This window comes from Octodon degus, unplaced genomic scaffold (assembly GCF_000260255.1).
Source record: "Octodon degus isolate 3935 unplaced genomic scaffold, OctDeg1.0 scaffold00200, whole genome shotgun sequence".
NCBI lineage: Eukaryota > Metazoa > Chordata > Mammalia > Rodentia > Octodontidae > Octodon > Octodon degus.
This window is the reverse complement of record NW_004524776.1, coordinates 3,083,722-3,103,048: the sequence shown is the minus strand read 5'-3', so window position 1 is coordinate 3,103,048 and position 19,327 is coordinate 3,083,722. Positions and strand designations below refer to the sequence as shown.

Sequence of the window (19,327 nt, the reverse complement as noted above, 5' to 3'; positions counted from 1 at the left end):
TAGCAGGACCAGGTCTTTACATTTGGTGCATCAAGGGGAGAGGCCAGAGAAAGGCTGGCTTCCTACAAGCAGCTCCTGGAAAAGGACCTGAACTGTGCAGGCTGGTTGCTTCAAGTGGTACCTAAACAAAGACTCAGGACCGGACAAAGTCTGAGCAGACCCTTGAAAAGCCTGGACGAGGGAAAGTCCTATCAGGGACCCAGGACCAAACAGGACCCAACCTGGGAAAGTCTGGAGGGAAAAGATCTGGACCAGGGAAAGAACTGACCAGTATAATTTTGGATAGTAGAGCACCTGAATGGAGAAATTTCACCTAAGCAGGTGTAGAGAGCAAGTAACAGGGAGCTTGGGAACAAAAGAAAAGCAAAAAAAAAAAAAAAAAAAGTGAAGAAAAGGGCCCAGAGTAATAGGGCAAAAGCAAAGCAAAGAAAAAGAACAGAACGGAACGGAACGGAACAGAACGGAACGGAACGGAACGGAACGGAACGGAACGGAACGGAACAGAACAGAACAGAACAGAACAGAACAGAACAGAAGTGTGAATATGCATGGAGAACTTTCAGAAAAGAAAATGAGAAGTGAGTAAAAGAAAGGAAAAAGCAGCCAGGATAAGGAGGCAAAAGAAAGAACAAAATTGGGTGTGCATGGAACACTTTTCTAGTTAGGGTAATGGGGCAAGTTTCAGTATTAAAGTGGAAGTGAAAATTTAGAATTAAAATGAAAGTCAGAATTCAGAATTAAAATGAATGTGTATGTCAGCAGCCGGATTAATGGGGCAGAGTTTGTTAATTGGTAGTTTAGATAAAGTCAGGCTGCTTTGGAAGTATGATGTTTTGGTGGTAGTAAAATGAGACATATTTATAGACTATCTGTGGAAGATTCAGGTGTTGGTTCAGTTGTGTGTTGTCTCAATTTTGCCCAAGGAGATGATATCACTTGGTTGATTCTTTTACCTGTTGTCAAGGCTGAAGCTGCTGGTTGAGAAAAGATCTGGGGAGCACGGGATCTGGCAATACCCCCCACAGGGAGGTGCTTTTCACTTAGGGTGTCACAGGCCAGGCTCCCATATGGTTTTTTTTTTACCCTCCTCGGTGCTGGGGTTTATTTAACAAAAGAACCACTGGGAACCTGGCCTGGGGCACACACATGGCTGTAGATGCGGTGGGACACAAGGTGACAAGCATGACGATCACAGCTTGGGTCATGGGCTCCGGGTGGCCCTGATGGCATCTACAAAAGCCGTGGCAGGAGGGAACCTAACTACCTGGGCCTGAGTCCTGGGCGCTGGCCTGCTGTGGCCTATTAACTCAGGGGGTTTCTGAAGTTGCAGCCGGCGAACTTGGCCTTGCTACCCAGCTCCTCCTCGATTCTGAGGATCTGGTTGTACTTGGTCAGGGACTTGGATCAGCAGGACACACCAGTCTTGATCTGCCCAATGCTGAGTCCCATGCCCAGGTCAGCGATGAAGGTGTCTTCTGTCTCCCTAGACAGGTGGGACACCATGACGCCCCAGCCATTGGACTGCGCCAGCTTGCATGCCTGCAGGGACTCGGTCACCAAGCCTATCTGGTTGAGTTTAGCAGCAGGCAGTTGCAGGCCTTCTCATTCATGGCCTTGGCAATATGCTTGGGATTGGTCACTGTGAGGTTGTCACCCACCACCTGGATGCCGGCGCTGGCCATGAGCTTTTACCAGGCGCCGAAGTCATCCTGGTCGAAGGGGTCCTCGATGGACACTACTAGGTAGTCCCTTTTTTTTTTTTTTTGGTGGAACCAGGGATTGAACTCAAGCCCTTGTGCTTGCCAGGGAAGTGCTTATTCTACTGATCTATCTCCCTGGCCCTGGGTAGTCCTTGATGATGGACTTGTAGAGGTCGCCCAGCTGATTGGATGAGATGTACCTGCTGCAGTTGTCAGGAGACTTGAAGTCCAGGTTGTACTTCCTAGACCTGAAGAACTCAGATGCGGCCACATCCATGCCAATAACCACCTTGTCTGAGTAGCTGGCCTTCCCAGTGGCAGTCTTCAGCAACTCCAGGGCTTCCTTATTCTCTAAAATGTTGGGTGCAAAGCCACTGTCATTGCCCACATTGGTGGTATCTTGTCATACTTCTGCTTGATGACATTTTTCAGGTTGTGTTTGACCTCAGCTCTGATGCTCATGGCCTCATTAAACCTGGCCATGCCCGCAGGCAAGATCATGAACTCCTGCATGGCCAGCTTATTACTGGTGTGTGAGCCACCATTGATCACGCTGAAGGCAGGGACAGGCAAGATGACCTGAGGGTTGTCTGCCAAGTCGGTGATGTGGTGGTACAGGGGCACCCCTTCTCCATGGCTCCTGCCTTGTACTCCGTGAGAGACATTCCCAGAATGGCATTTGCTCCAAACTTGGATTTATTCTCAGACCCGTCCATCTCGATCATCAGCTTGTCCATCCTCTCTTGCTCCATGACCTTCAGTTTCTTGCTAACCAGGGCAGGTGCAATGGTTCTATTGATGTGCTCAACAGCCTTTGACACACCCTTGCCCAGGTAGCAGGTCTTGTCATTGTCATGTAGCTCTAGGGCCTCGTAGATGCCAGTGGAGGCCCCACTGGGCACAGCAGCTCAGCAGAGACCTTTGGAGTTATAGAGGTCAATTTCCACAGTGGGGTTCCCATGAGAGTCAAAGATATCTCGGGTGTGCATCTCGAGAATCAACATGTTGGATTTCTGGCTACCAGATCTCGTCACCCAGGAAGGAAAAAGAGGGTGCTATAGACACTGAGATGTGTACTGAAGTAGCCTCCCATATGTATTGTTGAGATCAAGGAAAATATTTTTAGAGATTGATATGGATGCCCCAGGGAATAATGGGCAGTCCCAACCTGTGGCAATATGTTGTAGGGAAAATTTCCTTCCAGCCTATATAATAGGTTGTACAGCAGATATATTGCTTGCTGTTGATCCTGGCATCAGTTTACCCTTCTTTATAGAGACTCTGAATGGGCTTTGATGTGGCAGGAGTTATACATGGCCCAAGAGAAAATCCTAACTAGTTCCCTCTGTGGTTACTTGGAAACTGTGAAGGTAGAGGGGGAGTGGTTTGAGTCCAGGAGAAACTCATTACAAACATTAAATGAGTTATGATTGTAGGAAATTATTTGGAATAAGACTGCCAATTAAGCAGCACTTACAAAAATAAAAAAGGAAAATAAGTCATAATAAGCTTGTAACATTTACACTTAAGTTTTTTGAGTCCTGTTGGTGATATAGACAACACCCCAATGGAGCTGCATTGGACCAAGTGCAAGAGCATGGGGAAAAGGAGAAGGTACAGGCATTGTGGAAGTTCCCAGAGATGGAAAACTAGGCGAGACCAGTTCCCTTGTTGGTGTGGAGGTGGGTTTTTTTTTGCATGTCATTTCAGGAAGTGGACAGATAGTGTGGATGTCCTCTAGGAGTATGTGGCCATGGAGAAGTTCTCACCATCGTGCATGCATGGAGGAGCTTCACTCTGCTCTTCTCACCAGTGAGAAAACCTTCTCCCAGATGACAATTGAAGAAAACTTTCCAGAAGGCAGGAAAACTTGTCCATGTTCAAAGCCAGCCTGGTCAAACATATGTATCCATCTATCCAGCAGGGCTGGCTCCCTGCTGCACATAGCCTAGGCAGAGTCCCCTGGAATCTTTCTCTGGGTTTAATTATTTGCGTAATGAGAAGAAAGGATGTAACCCTGGAGCTGTCAGCATTTAACTCTGCATGCAAAGAGAGATGGAGAATAAGGCTGAGCAAAGGCAAGCAGAGAAGAGAAACAGAGAGATAAAGAGGGAGAACATGGTGGTTGACTGATATATCAACTTGAGAAATTTAGAAGCTTAACTAAATTGGTGCAGCAATCCTGTACCCTATGATGTTGAGAACCCACCCTAGGGCAGCTCATATTATTCATAGCCTGAATAATATAAAAGGGAAATGAGAAAGGACAGGCAAGCTTCTGATGTTTGGAGGAGCTCTGGCCTTTGCCTGCAGCTTAGATGTCTTAAGTTTCCACTTTGGGTCCTTCAGCCTTCTGTTGCAAACTCATTGGCCTCCTGATACAGACTTACATGGAACACTGCAGCGAGCTCCAGACCTTGGGTTGAACCCTTCAGTCTCCAGTGTGCAGACCCCCTCCCTCTGTACACTTCCTCATTGCAATTCTGGCTGACCATCCTAAGCCAATCTTGTAATTTTTTATTCATTTGTATATCTTGTGTTATAGCTGTTTCTCTAGTAAGACTGATTAATACAGGGGGTGTGCTAGAAAGAGTGTCTTGGAGTTAGTGCTGTTTCTAGTCTGTGGGGCTCGTGTTCTTGTCTCATCTTTCTGTAAATCATCCTAGCTCAATGAACCAGTGCCTTCATTTCTTGATTAATTTAGCAAGAGTTAGGTTTCTGTAGATGCAACCAAGAGTTATGGTAAAGGTAGGGGGATTGAGATTGAGCAAGAGATTGCCCTGGGCCTGAGAGCTTCTTCTTAGCTGCAGTGTCTGAGATTTAGGGTGTGGAAGGCAGATGAGTTTATGATGGAAATTTGTAACCGACCATTAACTAGAATCGCACAGCTAAGTCCCTGTGCCTGGCAGATTGTTAGGCCTTAACGCAATAGCGATAAAAAAGCGCTTTTAGTTTCAGCACTTAATTAGCCATTCTTCTCCTTCCTGACTTTTAGTTTTATGACTCTAGCTTCTAGGATAGAATTTTATTGTACTAGAGTACAAATTAAGCCCAAACTAGGACTCTCTCCATGCCTCTGCTTCTTCAATTTGAATTTGTTCTTTTCTGGGGGACACAAGTACCGTATTGCATGTCACATGTAAGGACTGTAAAGTTTCTAAAAAGAGACAGAATGAACACCATTGTGATCTCTTTCATACAAACTATGGGAACTCAAACTAATTTTTAAAAAGGTACAAAAAAGTTATGCTGTTATTTGTTTTTTTTTTTTAAACATAGGAAGTCTATCTGAAATTCTCAAGGAATTGACACCCTAAAATATGCAATGACAAAAAATGATGTCAAAGGGGCCAGAAAGATAGCTCAGTAGAATAAGTGCTTCCCTGGCAAACGCAGGGCCTGAGTTCAATCCCTGGCTCTGAAAAAAAAAAAAAAAGAAAAGAAAGAAAGAAAAGAAAAGATGTCAAGAGCTGTTTATTGAAAATCTTTCAGTACCATGTTAGGCTTTTACATTTCAAGGTCCTATCAACCCCATGAAGCTATGAGGTTGTATTTCTGGTTTTCCTCTGAGGAAATGGATCCATCGGCACTTTAACCAATGTTTCAAAGATAGAAAAGACAGGACTAGGACCAATTTGAACTAAGACTGTTATGGTTTAAATCTAAAGCATGCCCCCCAATTCTCATATGTATGGAAGGTGATTGGATAAAGGGGCCACTATGCTCATCAGGGGATTCAACCGTTGATTTCAGTAGCTGAATGTGGCTGGTAGGAGGTAGGTCACTGTGGGGGAGACCTAGAAGGGTGTGCTCTTGTTCCTGGCTCCTTTTTTCTTTCTGTTTCCTGGCTGCCGTACATTGAGCTCTTTTCCCTATGCTGTGCCCTTCGGCCATGCCGTTTCTGCCTTGGATCCAGCCAGCCATGGACTGAAATAGATCCATGAACCAAAACAAACCTTTAAATTGTGGGTGTTGGGTATTTTGTTCCAGTGATGGGAAAATGATCAAGACAAGGACCTTTGAAACTCCAAAAAGCAACTTGCTTTCCATGTGCAAAGAATGTGTTATATTTGTGGGATGTAGAGGGGGTGGAGGTGGTGTATGTGCTGTTATATTTCAGTGCTGGACACTGGGTTAGGTGTTGCACAGTCAGTCCCCACTCCAGTGAAGTTAGAATGTATGAGTAATTTAAGCCTCATTAGCCTAAGGGGGATTTTATCTTTCTAGTATTTCTGAGCAAAGGGTTTGCTAGGTAAAGAATTATATTCGTGCCCTATAGAAATTATTTGTGTGCCTGTATAAAATAGAAATCCTTATCTCTTTCTTTGTCCCTTGAAATTCAAAATCAACAGGAGAGTTTCTGACATCTACCCCTCTTCCTCTTCTGTAACAAGACAAAGTAAAAATAACTCTATAAGAAGAGACAGTCTAGAACATGTTTGTTCATTATGTCCTTCTTGATCTGCCTGACAGATCCTTCCTCACCTTACTAACAGGAGGTAGGAAGGGGTACAAAGGTTTTGAAAAGTTGATGACTTGTCCCAAGATGATACAACAGCTAAGTACCCCAACCAGGCTTGAATAGTGTCTTAGTCAGTTCAGGTTGTTAGACTAAAACTCAATTAATTAGTTGATTTAAACATCAGAAGTCTATTTCTCACAGTGTGTGTGTGTGTGTGTGTGTGTGTGTGTGTGTGTGTGTGTTACTGGAGATTGAACTCAGGACCTTGTACTTGCCAGGCAAGCACTTATTCTACTGAGCTATCTCCCCAGCCCTATTTCTCACAGTTTTGGATACTAAGAAATCCCATAGTCTGGATGCTGGCTGATTTAATTTCTCATGAGGACTCTCTTCCTGGCTTGCTGATGGCTGCCTGCTTTCTCTCTGTACCCTCACATAATGAAAAGAGAAAAAGATTTATGGGTACAATGAGGGAGAATTCTCTGGTGTCTCTTTTCATAAGGACACTAATCCCACCCCTTCATCCTCATGACGTCATCTAATCCCACTTGTCTTCCCAATGACCCATCCCCCCTTACCATCATACTAGATGCTACAGCTTGTATTAGTTAGAACTTAGAGGAACAGAATTAAGAGAAAATATATGTATAATTAAACAAGGGTATTTAATAGGTAGGCTTACAAGATCAGAGGTGAGAGAGTCCACAATGACCATTTGAGGAGTCAGAAGCTGAAGAAGTAACAGTGACCATCTACATGTAGGAGAGCTGGAGGGTCCAGTGACTGCCCAGTTCTAGAAGCTGGAAGCTGCAGAACGAGAGGTATCAAAGATACCAGTGTCTAATGCTGAAGGTCTGGAAGTTCACTGGAGAGCTGTGGTTATGAGTCAGTACTGGAAGGCTGAAGAAACTGGAGACCATTATTTGTCCAAAGGTATGGTGACACCTGGGTCTTCTCAGAAATGGCACACTTCCTTCTTTCCCTTGTATTCTATCAAGGCTATAAGCCTTCCTTCTTTCCCTTGTTAGTAACACCAACACCTGGAGTAGGTCTTCCTCCCTCAGTTTGCCTGGATACATATCGGTTATCCATAACACACCCAGAAGAATGTGTTTATAGCCATCTAGGGGTTTCTCAATTAGTTCAAGATGATATAGCATGATTAATGGCCACGGGGGTGTCTTGGTTACTTTTTTTCTCCTTATGGGAACAAAATACTTGGCAAACAAAATTAGGAAAGGAAGGATTTATTTAGTTTACAGTTTGTGGAGGTTACAAGACCATACTTGGCTGGCTCCAAGGCAGAGCGGTATGTGGCAGAGGGCAACAGTTCATGGTGGTAGAAAACAGCAAAAGCAACAAGAGCAAAAAGGGAGGAGCGACTGCAAGCCTCTTTCCCTTCCTTACATTGTGTGCAGGCTACCTGCTCCAGGGTAGGTGTAGCACTCACACCCATCATCTAAGCATTGAACTACAAGTCAATCAAAAACCCTAGAAGCCCACCCCATGATTGTATGAGGCTTTGGAGGGGCATCTATTTTTTAAAATTAATTTTATTGAGAAAGCAATAAGAGAGCAATGAGACAGTTTCAAAACAAGTTAGTAGGACAGTTACAATAATTAAAACATTGCATATTATTGTCTTCATAGTAGTTATTCATAGTACAAGATGCAGACATGATATCATGTCTAAACACTATTAGTACAAATCTTTCTTCTCATTGAACTAAGAAAGTAGCTGTATATCTATCCTAACTATTTTGTATATATATATATATATATATATATATATATATATATTTTTTTTTTTTTTCAGTACAAAATGGTCCTTCATTTATATTCCCCTTTTTTGTTTAGTTTTGTCAGGGATGGGTATTCTATTGTCATTCAAATATTGTATGTGTGTGAATTCAGCAAAATAATCCAATATAGTCCAGTAGACCATAATAGTAGTGGGTTATCCATAGGACTGGCAATGTCAGAAGTTGTTGACTTGAACCTTTTACAGCTCAGCATATTAATATGGCTTTATTTATTTATTTATTTATTTATTTATTTATTTATTTTTGCAGTACTGGGGATTGAACTCAGGATCTTGTGCTTGCCAGGCAAATGCTTATTCTGCTGAGCTATCTCCCCAGCCCCTGGCTTTACTTTTTAAACCTCGTGTTTATACTTTACTGCTGGATGGTTAAGACCAAGGTAAAGCAAGACCTATATAACAAAATATGTAACTTTTGTATCTGACAAGGTCAGTCAAATCCCCCCATTTACTCTGAAACCCTGTACCTCAGACTGTAGATCCTTTGTCAATGTCAGCCATGTGGATGAGTCACGGCCATTGCTTGTCCAATTTGCTCTCTGTGAAAGCCTGACAGAATGCTTTTTTCTCTAGGTGACTCTCCTTAGGCACACTCTACATCACTGATTGCTTTCCTTTGTGGCCCTATAATCTCCTTGAACAGAAAATTTGGGACACCACTGAGTTAGAGGATGTTACAGTACAGGTTCTCTTATGAAAAGATTGATTTTTTTTTTTTTTTTTGTACTGGGGATCAAATTTGGGACCTTGCATTCACCAGGCAGGCACTTAATCTGCTGAGCTATCTCCCCAGCTGGAAGGACATCTAGACACAAACCATCACACAGGACTTCAACACGTGAAGGGGGGGCATGACTCACCCACAGCAGTGTGGTTCATCTGACCTGATGGTCACTTCCTGAACAGGATCTTGGGTCAGTGTAAAGGTTTCTTCAGCAAACAACTATCTTTGCCTCTGGCCCTTATAGTTCACTTTAGAGCACTGGGCCTCATGCCTCTGGCTTTTATGCTAATTCTGAATATGATTTATCTCTTACATAATCCAAGAGTATGTGTGGAATGCACCTTGATTTGAAATACTTATCAAATGCTTGGATGTGGTTGTAAAACATGCTCTTCTCTAATTTGGCCTAATTTTTCCCATCATTTCCCATTCTCTGCCTCATCCTTACTTCTGGTCACGATTACCTAGAGTGAAAGCCCAAAGTAATCCACAGCCACTTTGGAAAAGGGAAAGGGATTTGAGTTGAAGAAAGACGTTTTAATTTCTTCCCATTTTTCTTAGATTAGGGAATTATGTGCTGCTTGGAGAGTGTGTCTCCATACTATTTTTGTTGTTATATTTACATAAACAAGGCAAGGCACTAACAAACACACACTGTCTGAAATTGTTGTGGCTGCTTGCTAAAGGTGGAGTTGCCCAAGCAAAAATTGATGGTTAATTGCTGAGGACTGGGATGAACAGCCAGAGAGTTTCCGCCAACTTTTAAGTCTGATTACAAAAGTTGTACATGTTCATCATAGAGAATTTGAAATCTGCAAGGGAAATTATGAAGAAAGAAACATTTAAGTTTCATTAATGTCTTAACAGCCATTGGGCTGGTTGGTTGAGAGTCCTTACTACTGTAGACATTCACTGTTTAGTTAATTTTTAGAAGCTTTTTACAAGGTCAGGCTAATAATTACTGAATGATTGTTCTATATGCTGAGTCTTGGCTAAGATCTTCACCAAAATGGAACTCACAAATATTTTTATTTTATAAGTGAAAAAATAGGATCAGAGTGGTTAAGAAGGTGTCCACACTCACACAACAAGAGGATGGAGAAGCTGGAATTCAGACAGTCAGGTTCTGGGTTTAGAGTTTTCATTCTTTTACCATCTATACGTCATTCAAGGAATTACAAAATTCACTTTTGGCCTTAAGGTGAGTGAACGGGGTACCAGGGCTTCAACACATGATGGGGGGCATGACTCAGCCCATAGCAGTGATGTTCATCTGACCTGTACCAAATGGGGAAACAGAGAGGAAGGAGACTGAACCCCATTTGTTGTGCTGAGCTATATTCTAAAAAGCCAAGCAGAGGTGTTGGTGTCATTTGCGTGCTGGCCCTTTTGAATAGCAGGTACTAGACTGCATACCTTCTTCCAAAACCAGTGCCAGTGCTAAGCATGCATGTAACTCCCTTTGCCTGTAATCTTTAGAATTAATAGCATGTTGGCTCTCTTAGGGAAGATTGGATTTTTTTTTAACAGTTGGAAGTCATTTGTAGCCAAGTCGAGTGAAAACGGTAGACGATCAAGCTCATTACCACAATTTTTATTGAAATGAAATTTATCTTATAGTAATGGGATTGATCTTTTTTTGTGTGACTCTGGAGGGCAATTTGCCCAGAGCAGTGGTTTTCAAACTTTTAACAAACTATGCCTACAAGAAAAGAAGAACAAATTCAAACCCTGCAGAGTGTAGCCTGAAAGCACAGCTCCAAGGGTGAAGATGTCTTTGAAGTCTCCTGTTTTATTTTATGTATCAGTGAACTCTGCATTCTACTCTGTGCCACATTTATTTCGCATTGCTCTTACCTTTAATAGATTAAAGTCTACAGGAGCTCTAGGAAGGTGATCATGTTTATAGTGTAGTTATAGCAAGGTACCCCTGGGGTTCCTGTTGCCCCAGCTTGCAAGTCTTGGTTCTACTAGAAGGAGTCTCAATCCATGATCCAGGCTGCTGGATCTGGTTGTTCCTCAGACATATTTCTGACATATTTCAGACATGTTTTTCTCTCTGTCTCTCTCTCCTCTCTGTCTCTGTCTCTGTCTCTGTCTCTGTCTCTGTCTCTGTCTCTCTGTCTCTCTCTCCTTTCTCTCTTTCATAATAATTTGATATATGATTTAAAGTTGAAAAATAGAATAATATGAAAAGCACAGTAAAAGGTCTCTCCTGTGTTACTGTCTTTGCAGTATTCCCCTGAGGTAGGCAACTCCCCAAATGGCTCCCACTGATCTCTACTTGTCTGCTTGTCAACATTCGCATCCTTGTGTGGTCCCCTCCCACACCCCGATAGGGTTGGCCTTTGTGACCTACAGAGTGCTGCAGAAATGATGGTGTGTGACTTCTGAGACAAGTTGTAAAAGAGGGCAGCCTTCATCTTTGGCTTCTTCCTTCTCTCTGTAAGGAACTGGCTATTTCTTAAAATTGTTATAAATTTAAAATTTTAAAAGCTTTGCTTTTATTAAAGAGAATACAAAATAGTAAAAACAGAACAAAACAAACCATCAGATATGATATAGAACATCACTAGACAAAACGATAGGAATTTGACAATGGTTGCGATATTGCATAATGTTGTCTTTAAATTTGATGTTTAGATTACTAGCATGCAAAATTGGTAAAAAAAAAAAAGAAAGAAAAAGTTATAAGGAATCATTTTTAAGAAAAATAAAAAAATTAAGCATCAACTGCTCACCTCTGTAGACCCTCAGAATCAACAGTACAATTATTCAAGATCCTACATACATACGAAAATTTATCTATTCCCCACTCCCTCGCCAATCCTTTCTCTCTTCCCAGTTTTTCCTTCCCTTTGAACGGATACTTACCCTTTCACAGTATCTATTGTAACTATCACATTTTATTTACTCTTTCAATTTCTTACACTAGTGAGACCATACAATGTTTGCACATGTAGGTCTGATTTATTTCACTTGTGAGTAGTCTCTAGGTGTACCTTTCTACCTATGGAAGCCTCCTGTTCATCTTTCTCTATAGCTGAGTAATACTCCATTGTATAAAAATATCACATCTGTTTTATCCATTCCTCAGTTGATGGATTTGGCTTGCTTCTAAGATTTGGCTATGACAAATTGTGCTGCTATAAACATGGGTACATATGTAGCACTGTGGTATGATGTTTTCAGTTCATTTTGAAGAATACTCAGGAAGGGAATAGCTGGGTTGAATGGAACCTCTGATCCTAGTTTTTTGAGGAATCTCCACACTGATTTCCATAGTGGTTGTACCAGCCTGCATGCCCACAAACAGTGGAGAAGGCTTCCATAAAGCCTCTAACTATCCCTACCTGGCTATTTGGTAGGGATAGTTAGAGGCTTTATGGAAAGGGCCCTTGTGGTGAGGAATTAGGTCTCTGGCTGACAGCCAGTGAGGAAGTGGCTCCTGCCAACAATTATGCAAGTGAGTAGTACCCTTAGCACCGCAGAACCCTCAAAAGGCCACAATAGATCCTGATATTTTACCTGCTGCCTCATGTGATGAGCTGAGCCAGAGCCACCCAGCAAAAGGGGCTTGCGGATTCCAGATCCACAGACAACAGTGATATAGAGAAAAGAAATTGCCAATCTGTCAGATGTCTGGTGCAAGCTCTTGTCTTCTAAAATCAAAGAATGAATTTTAGGAAAAACAGAGTTAAGAGGGCTTTTTTTTGGTACCAGAAACTGAACTTAGGATCTTACACTTGCGAGACCGGCACTTATGTTATTGAGCTATCTCCCTGGTTGTAGGGATTTTTATAGAACAAAACCACAGGGAGAGGCAGGTCCAAGGTGGGGAAAAATGGGAAATCACAAGGTGGGCATGAGGTGGGACAAAACTAGGGTCAACCAATAAGATTGTGAGCATAATTGCTCAGGTAAGATTGATTAAATGGGGATCAGATAGGGAAACAAGTCACAAGGCAAGTGGGCATAAAGCAAAGCAGGGATTCTGCAGGGTGTGGGTCAGTGGCTCTTCCTGGTTTCCTCAAGGCGATGGGACCTACTTAGAATATCAACCCCTGAGGTTAATCCTTAGAAAGGGTGTCTTTGTTTCACCTTTTGTCTTGTGGTCTGGCCCCCAGGGGGAGGTGCCTGTCTTCCCACAGTGGCAAGGTATCTGGTCTTCTGCTGGCCCCCTCCAGGGCCTAGTCCTATCTGACCACCTATAATGTTTCTATCTAACTGAGCTCTCTTCACAACATGAGATAAATTTTGGTATTTTAAGTTGCTATGTTTTGGATAATTTATTGTGTAGCAATAGATAACTAGTACATTCTACCCTCAAGAGTTTCTATCTTCTTTCTAAAATTTATGTACGTGAATATAGCTAAATGTAAAGAGATTCTTACTTGCATTTTACTCAAAACATGGCCTGCTATTCATACTGTTCTGTATCTTGCTCTTCTCAATATGATTTTTTCGAGAGGTATTAGTACAAAGGAATAGTATATATAAATCTTCCATGTGCTTTTCTAAAACAGATGAACACTATTCCATCAAATGGCTTATGCTACAATTTGTTTAGCCAGTCCCTTATTTATGACCCTATAGCAGTGTTTTGATATTGCACTGTTTTTGTGAATAAGCATATAAAGACATATATGATATATATGTCTTTGTGACATCTTTTCTAGCATTAAAGTTTCTGAATCCAGAGGGAAATGTGCATTTGTAATTTTGATATTGTTAACCTCCTCCCCTCCTACAAGGACATACCTAGTCATCCTTCCCCAACACCATGGGAGAATCCTGTCCCCCAAAAGGGAGGGGAGGGTTGTCTGGGCTTGAACTAATGCAAAAATGAAATTCTCCAGGCTTAATGAGCCTATAAAATACACCTGCAAAGATTTTATTTTACTGATAACTAAGGAGGCCTTCCAAATCTAAGTGTTTTCAAAATTTGGTGTATTTCTACAAGATTAGTGTGTTCCTCAGGTTTGCTGAGGATATAAAGTTCAGTTTCCCTTAAGGATGCCTGCTAAGTAGCACATTGGCAGCAGCACTTTTACAAAGCAGGACCAGGAGGGCTCAAGGTCAGAATGATCTCCTTCCCCCTACAAATGAACATCCAAGAAATGTAGTTCTGGGGGATTTCAGAAGGGTTTTCAACAATGCCAACATCATCAACAGAAGTAGGTCCCTTCCCAAGCTCACAAGTTTTACCTTATTTTCTTGTTTATAAGATACATTTGATTTACGTTAAGATCATTGATTTGCTAACAGCTCTTCAGGGGGAAGAGAAACACTACCTTAACTGCTCAATTGATTGTGAGATGAATCTGTTGTAGAGGTGACAGAATATAAATAACTATGTGGCAGTCACTTAATTCAGCTATTTTCAGTTCAGTTCAGTCCAGTTGAGTAGACTGGGTGTCTTTTCCTGCTCTCATTTAAAAACTTTCATTCTTTTCCTTTTTTCTTTTCTCAGTGAGAGTATGGGACTGACCTAGAGTACTTCAGTCTGTCTCTCCTAAGAACTGGTGAAGGGGCTGAGTGAGCCTGTCCTGGAATCTGCCAACCCTGGGGTCAGGCATTGGCTTTTGCCACTTAGTACCTGGAAGATTATGTAATTCACAATGTTTTGGAGGCTTGGCCTTCTTCTCTGGGGAGCAAAGCTACTACTGACTGCTTTGGGATTCTTACATTTGGAAGTGCCAGGATCCCAAAACACAAAGGAGGATTTTATTTGAAGAATATAAGGGCAGCTAATGGACCAAAAGGCCACAGCAAGGCAGTATGGCCACTGGCTTAGAAAATGCACACTGGCACTGGTGCGTCTTTAGGATTATTCTTGCATCTACGGTGTAGAGCAGCCTTCTCCACAACACAAAGCTAAAGTTTTATATCTTGTCAAGGACAGTCATGAGATGAATCCAATCCTAAGGTCCCAAGGTCCCAAGGTCCAAAGTCCCAAGGAAAGAACTATTTTGTCAACTTATGTGATGCACCCACCCATTCCTGGAACAGGTAACTGATCAGAGGAGGAATGCAGGAGAGCTTAGAGGGCTGAGAGGTGGAAAATACATTGGAATCTGAGATGTTATGAAGAATGAGCATCCATGATAAAGAGTGGAAGTTGCCAGGGCTGATGTGAGGATCAGATGTGTGTCACACAGCACACCCACAGTAAGTGCTCAGCAAATGCTCAGTGTCACCCAGGAGCCTATGGATGCTGACGGGTGGCATTTGTCATTTCTTCCATGTTGGCCAACTTATGAAACACATTCCATGCATATTTCATCAATAAAAATCCTTTACAGTTTTATTTCTTATCCCTAATAAATCTCCCCCAGAGACATTTAAGAAGCCATAGAACTCCTTGGGGAAGGGCTCAGTGGACACAAGTGAGAGGAAAGGGAACTTGAGTCAATATTTGCTTTCTTCGAGGTCTCTCTCTCTTCCTCTCCCTCTTTTCCTCCCCTTCAACTCCTCTCCCCTCTCTCTCCTCCTCTGTTCCTCTCTCTCTGACTGTATTTTTGGGATGCTATTTCCAAAGTTGTTACTCCCAGGTGGGAGCTCACAGATTAATAAATGTGTTTGCTCCTTTTTTTTTTTTTTCAGAACTGGGGATTGAACTCAGGCCCATCCACTTGCCAGGGAAATGCTTATTCTACTGAGCCACCTCCCTGGCCCCACGCTTTTGGGATTGTGGGGAGAGAGCCTGCACCTCCGATGTCTTGCTTACCCAAGTTGTTTGGCTGTAGCCCAGATTTCTGGCATTGCTACAACTTTTTGACTCACTTGATCCCTGAATCTGCTTTCAATTCAGAAAGATCTGAAACCTCTGGCCTATGTAATTGCTCTTGAATTTGAAGAATAGTTTTCCTTATGAGGAAAATAATGGTGGAAACTTGCATAGATGGAGATGCAGTGGAGTTTGGGGAAAAGCTGCTGTTTGCTGATGATGTTCATAGCTGGTTGGTCGTGATCAGTTCTCCAGAGTCCTGCAAGTAAAGATCCTTCTTTTAACCTATGCTATCCTACAATACTATCTGCTTTAATCTATTTGTGCAGATATAACAGAATACCATAAAATAGGTGATTGAGAATGAACAGAAGTTTAATTGGCTCATGATTCTGGAAGCTTGAAGTCCAAGACTGAGGGACTGTGTTTGATTAGGACCTTCTTGCTACATTATCAAGCAGAGGGTGCAGGAGAGAGAACACCACTCTAATGATAGCAGCCCCATTCTCTTGGAAACAGTGCTAATCCATTCACAAGTCTGTGTCCTCATGACTTGTAAGTCTTTTTTTCTTTTTTAAATGTGTTTAGTGCAAAGGTCTACAGGGTCTCACTACACAGATTGGATTTGTAGTGATCCTCCTGTTTTCAGCCTCCCAAGCACTGGAATTACGGGTGTGTGCCACCATACCCAGTTTCAATCACCATCTCAGTGTGCTCCAGGGGCAGGGCTGGCACAGCACAACCTATAAGTCTTAGAAGTCCCATGTCTCCATGCTCTTGCTCTGAGTATTAAGTTTCCAACATACAAACTTTGTTTCTTGTTTCTTTGTTCTGTTTTGTTTTGTATTAAGTGCAGGGTCTGCAGGGTCTTACTATGTAGCTCAGACTTGTAGTGATTCTCCTGTTTTCAGCCCCCAAGTGCTGGGATTACAAGTGCGTGGCACCACACCCAGTTGCGAGTCCCAGGGGAAGGGTTGGCACAGCACGCTATGGATCAAACCCTGGCCACTGCACTTTGCCTAAGCAGGTGCTTTAGTCCACTGAGCTATCTGGCCAGCCCCTCAAAATATGAACTTTGAGGGGACACATTCAAACCATAGCAATGTTGGTGCTGGAAATATTGCATTGGCTCCTGAACCACTTTCCACCTGCCTCATCTACTCTGTACCCCAGGACATCACCACATCATCCATGTGGCATCACCTGGGCTCCTTCACCCTTTTGTGGCTCTTGGGTTTGACTAATGGAGGAGCCGCATAGGTGTTAGAGGGTTGGGAGAAGAGGGTGAGGTGCGTGCTCTGTGGCTCTTCCCACCTGGTTGCCTCAAGCAGGCAGCTCCCACCAGCCAGCTCTCTTGGCCTAGCAGCTGTGTCTGTTCTCCTTGGGTTCTGTGACTGCTTCATTTCCTTTCCTCTGCTGGTCTAAGGTGGCAGCGGTTGTCACTGTTGCCAGACCAGGGGTACAGCTGCACTCTCTTTGGTCTTCCTAAATCCTGCTTACACTGCAATATGGAGTCCTTTTCTAAACTCTCTTCAGTTATCCCATTGAGGATGCTGTATGTTTTTTTCCACAAGCCTGACTGATACATTATCAAAGAGGCAGAATCAATTCACTTAATTTTATCACTCACTTATTTACTCATGAAACCTTTTAGAAACACTTACTGTGTGCCAAGGTTTGTCCTCAATCTTCTAAGGACGAGAGAAGATTTTTGTATGTTTCTGTGTCCCCAGCTATTCCATGAGGGCTGTGTGGTAGATATTGTATGTGTGAAATCTTGGATTTCACTTGCATGTGTGGAATCTTCAATTCCTGTCACTGCAGAGGAGGAGCAGGTGGAAGAGGAAGAGAAAGAGGAAGAACACAGGAAGAAGCAGAGAGCGGGAGGAGAAAGCAGAAAGAGAAGATTCAGTTGCTCACCCTGAGACTAATTCAGTGGAGAAAGGAAACCTGCTGATGAGATTGCTAAAGGTCCAATCCTGGAAAGGCCCCCAGAGGAGAGCCCAGAGGGCTCTGCAGCAGTGCTCCACGGAAGACATATGTCGGTGATGGTGTGGTTGGTGGGCCCAGCTCTCCCTGCAGAGAATCCACAGAAACCCTGGAGGGTGCATAGCATAAAACCTCAGTCATGATGCATCCTGGATATGAATGAATGAAAAAAAAAAAAAACCTCTTGAAAAAATCATGCAAAGGTAAAGACTGAGTTGTGGCTTTCACTGTGGACACATGAATAAGCAATGTCAGCAAATAGAGATGTATGAGTCACCGAGTGCAGCTCACTGGGCTTCTAGGGCTGCGCTGGGCACCTTTGACAATACCTGGTATTTACCTTGCAGATAAATGACCTTGTTTCTTGGCCCCAAATGCATCACTGGTGGGTAATATTTATGCAGATAGGAAGCCATTCTCTTCACTTTATTCAGTTCTGGGATGTTGGTACCCATTTGATTTTCTACCTTTTGACTTGACATCGTCCTTCAGGGGACTCCTTATATGTTCTACATTTTGATAAACAATGCCAAAGTGACAGATTTTACCTCTAAATGAAACTCTGTTCTATAAAGTGGGAGACAAAGGATTATAACTCACCTTTGGCTACAGACATCTCAGCAAAACTGATTTTTCCTGCCTTGATCTCCTCTGTATCACTTTAGTGAGTGGCCTCCTGTGTGCTATCAATCAAACCCACTGGAGATGCAGGAGAATCACACGTAAAATCAAATACAGACCATAGATTCATCTGTACTGGAGGAAGAGAAGTGTGCATGCATCTTACTTTCAATCTTCTGTGATTACAACTGAATTAGTTTTTGAAAACTCTGGAGGATGAGATGTTTTGCTTCCCAACCTTCATATTATTATTATTATCATCATCATAATCATCTTTGGCACAACGTTAGATAGTTCTGTGGTGAAGTCAGAGCCTTGTTTTCCATCTAGCTGGAGGTTAGTCTTTAATATTCCTTGACAGGACTTTTTTTTTAATATAGAAAAGGATGTTAAAAAGAAAGATATTTTCTAACAAGAAAATACTTAGACAAGGAGGCTCTGACCCATCTCTACTTCTTTCTTGCCTACTTTCCTGGCAGACAGGGAGAGTGTGGGGGAGCCTGAAAAGAAATATTACTGGATGAGCTCCTTTCTCTTTTGCAAGCACTTTACATGGACTGCTTCACTGGGCAGCCATGTGTTCCATGTGAGGTGGTCGTTCTGCTTCACAGAAGAGAAAGCTGAGTTCAAGAAGCGAGCTTGTGGGCAGGAGAACTGAGGCGCAACCCTACACATCCACAATTCTCAATCATGAACTTCTGAATTTTTAATTTTTTAAAATTTATTTTGAGGCACAATCTTGCTATGTAGTTCAGGCTGAACTTGACCTCTCTATGTAGCCCAGGCTGGCCTCAAACTCTCAGAAGTCCTCCTGCCTTAGCCTCCTGAGTGCTAGAATTACACGTGTGCTATATTTTTGAGAAGGGATATTTCTTGTCGATTGTCTACCTTCTTTATAAGCTTGGAGTCTGGAACATAGCAGGTGCTTGACAGTATTCATTCTGAGTCTGAACAGAGGCTCTGAAACATTGTAAAAGCCCATGTAATCAATATCTGAGACTGTGAAGTCTTTTTTATTTTTGAAACTGGTCAACTCTACTGTTGTAGCTTATGTTAGTCAGATTTCTATCCAAGTATTTTCAGACAAAATACTTGAAAAATCAACCTAAAGTCACTTTTTATGGTTGGTTTTCCATTGTTTTCAGCCTGTGGTGAGTTATAACATCAGGAAGCATGTTGTGGAGAAAAGCTGCTCACCCCATAGTGGCAGAGAGAGAGGGTGGGAGAGAGAGAGAGAGAGAGAGAGAGAGAGAGAGAGAGAGAGAGAGAGAGACAGAGA

The 19,327-nt window shown here is 42.5% G+C and overlaps 1 pseudogene; it reads right to left on the bottom strand.

Annotated features, from left to right (window-relative positions):
* Nucleotides 1-1,302: 1,302 nt before the first annotated feature.
* Nucleotides 1,303-2,704, bottom strand: LOC101576051 (annotated as a pseudogene).
* Nucleotides 2,705-19,327: the final 16,623 nt, after the last annotated feature.